The sequence below is a fragment of the Balaenoptera ricei genome, chromosome 9 (genome assembly GCF_028023285.1).
Source record: "Balaenoptera ricei isolate mBalRic1 chromosome 9, mBalRic1.hap2, whole genome shotgun sequence".
In the NCBI taxonomy this organism is placed as follows: domain Eukaryota; kingdom Metazoa; phylum Chordata; class Mammalia; order Artiodactyla; family Balaenopteridae; genus Balaenoptera; species Balaenoptera ricei.
In genome coordinates this window covers 4,994,314-4,997,458 of record NC_082647.1, presented here as the reverse complement: position 1 = coordinate 4,997,458, position 3,145 = coordinate 4,994,314, and the positions used below count along the sequence as shown (strand labels likewise).

Genomic DNA, 3,145 nt, shown 5'->3' with positions numbered 1-3,145 from the left:
AACTAAAATCCCATTTTAGTAACTAGAATATCATTCAATCTCGATATATTTGATTATGTGTAAGTTTTGTGCAATTAACAAGGAAGAACTCTGAAATAAAAATCTAGATCCTAAAAGGTCTTGATCTTAAACTTTCACATTCTATTTCTACCTAACTTTAAGGGAAGTCCTCATGCTTCAGGAGCTCTGGCAATCTCAGTTTGAAGTGGACAACGCTGAAATCCAGCTGGTATTTAAATTGCCCCGTTCTTAGGAGTACTTCACCTAGTAGAGCAGGACTTGCTGGCTACTTGTTATTCTGCTTTGATTCCATTGTCCTTATTTGAACTCTTGTCATTCTAAGAATCCCAACATCTTCCTTAAAGCCCTGGTTTCGTTTCACAGTGAATAGGACTCTAGACTTAAAAACATCCAACCCAGTGTATGAGGTTAAGTCATAGCAGTAGACTCAGAAATTAATGGGAAACAAAGGATTAGAAGAATCACACTAAAGTAACAAAGCAGAGAACTTGGGACCAAGCCCTGAGTGCTCTCAGATGAACGCAAAGAGGATCTGACTCCATCCTAGTAAAGGCAACTTCAACATCAAAAAACTGAAATCCTGGCAAAACACTCATCTTTCACATTTGAGTAAAGCGGAATACTGTTTAAAAATTAAGTAATATCTTTCCACTGTTTAAACATTCTCACGTGGTATACTTTTATTTTCTTTTTTAACAGCTTTATAGAAATATCATTCACTCATCTAAAGTATACAATTCAATGGGCTTTAGTGTATTCACAGGGTTGTGCAACCATCATCACAATCAAGTTTTCATTTTCATCAACCCAAAAAGGAAATTTCACACCCACTACTAGTCACTTCCCATTTTCCCCCCACCTCCCACCCCTAGTCAATCACTAATCTTTTTTTTTTTTTTTTTGGCCACACCGCGTGGTTTGCCGGATCTTAGTTCCCCAACCAGGATCAAACCCGGGCCCTGGCAGTGAAAGCGCAGAGTCCTAACCACTGGACCACCAGGGAATTCCCCGGTCAATCACTAATCTATTTCCTATCTTTATAGATTTGCCCACTCTGGATATTTCATGTAAACGAAATTATATAATATGTGGCCTTTTGTGACTGGCTCTTTTCACTTAACATAATGTTTTCAAGGTTCCTCCAGTTTATAATATGTATCAGTGCTATATAGGAAAAGTTCTTTCCTTTTCATCATCAAATAATATTACATTACATGGATATACCACATTTTATTTATCCATTCATCAGCTGATGGACATTTGGGTTGTTTCCATTTTTTGGCTATTATGAATAATGCTGCCATAAACATCTGTGTACACGTTTTTGTGTGGACATATGTTTTTATTTCTCTCAGGTATATTCTTAGGATTAGAATTGCTGCATCCTATGGTAACTCTACATTTAACCTTTTGAAGAACTGCCAGAGTGTTTCCCACAGCAGACGCAACATTTTACATTGCCACCTGCAAGGTATGCGGGTTCCATTTTCTCCATTACACTTGTGATTATCTACTTTTTGACGGGATGTGAAGTGCCATCTCACTGCGGCTTTGACTGGCGTTTTCGTGATGGATAATGACACTGACCACTTTTTCATGAGATTATTAGCCATTTTTTGGAGAAAGGTCTATTCAGATCCTTTGCCCATTTTAATTTATTTTTATTTTTGTTCCAATTTGAAAGCAGTCACTGTTTATTAACTGACCAGATTACAAAAAGAATCATGGCAGATACCTTAGTTCATCCTTCTAATAAGCCTGTTGATCTGGTCTTCCCTGTTGCCAGCATCTCCACCGTCTACCAAATGGGCAGTCTTTTTCTTCATTCTGCTTCGTGGAGAAGACAATTTAAAGGGCCACAGCAAGTTGTCTGCTTCTTTGAAATGTTTTCCAATGGTATAGATCTCATGAATCAGATCCTTCCTGCAGATGGTGCCATATTTGCCAAGAGATGGAGCAACCAAGGCGTCATCTGTCAGGGCACTTCGCTTCCTGTTGACTTTGCCATAACCACGCTTGTAGATCAGTTCATTTACTGACTTCAGGTTTGGGTGCCCCCCCGCAATGTACGGTTCCACAATTCTCAGCACGTTCATTAACATGCTGAGAATTCACAAAGGTGCCATTGAGCTTCACAGAGGTGCCACTGAAGATCTGATGGAGGCGAAGAAGCTGCAACACTTTTCGAACCTTTGGGCTCACACCATTGACACCTCTGATCCTGACGACGAATGCCAATTTGGGTTCTGCGGGTACATAGAAGTTGCCGGCTTTTCTTACCATCCTAGCCATTCGAATGTCGGTTCTGTACATCTGCCTGTATTCCTTGTGATGGTGCTTAGCTTCTTCATAGATAAGCTTCCGCCTTGCCTTTCGAAGCACCTTTTGCTTTTTCTTAAGGGTTTCTGGCACAGCAGGAACCTTCTTTTTCTTCTCTTCTGCACCTTCCATGGTTCCAGCTGGGAAAGAGCTGCCCATTTTTAAATTGGGTTATTCATTTTTTTAAAATTATTGAGTCATAAGAATTCTTTATACAGTCTAGATACAAGTCTTTTAGATATATGATTTGCAAATATTTCTCCCATTTGGTGGGTTGTCCTTACGTTTTCTTGATGGTGTCTGTTAAAGCATAAAAAGTCTTAATTTTGATGAAGTCCAATTTATTTTTTTCTTTTGTTACTTGTGCTTTTGGTGTCATACCTAAGAAATTATTGCCTAATCCAAGGTCATGAAGGTATTTGCAGGCTTGTTTTCTTTTAAGAGTCTTATGGTTTTAACTCTTACAATTAGGTTTATGATCCTTAAAGTTAATTTTTGTATATGGTGTGAGGAAGGAGGCTACTTTCATTCTCTTGCCTGTGGCAGCCCAGTTGTCCTAGCACCATATGTTGAAAGACTATTCTTTCTCCATTGAATTATCTTGGCACCCTGTCAGAATTCATTTGACCAAAAAGGTGAAGTACCGGCTTCTCAATTATATCTCATTGTTCTATATGTCTAATTCTAAAAATTCGTTTGTTGATTTGCAGCATTAATTCCAAAGGTTTGACACGGTGGGAAAGTAAGAAATTTCTCAGGATGGTGGAGTTGGAAGGTAATATTGCTTGGTGGCCAAGCTAAGATT

The 3,145-nt window shown here is 38.8% G+C and overlaps 1 pseudogene; it reads right to left on the bottom strand.

Moving 5' to 3' along the window:
* Window positions 1-1,757: 1,757 nt before the first annotated feature.
* On the bottom strand, window positions 1,758-2,472 carry LOC132371338 (large ribosomal subunit protein uL30-like; annotated as a pseudogene).
* Between the last annotated feature and the right edge of the window lie 673 nt (window positions 2,473-3,145).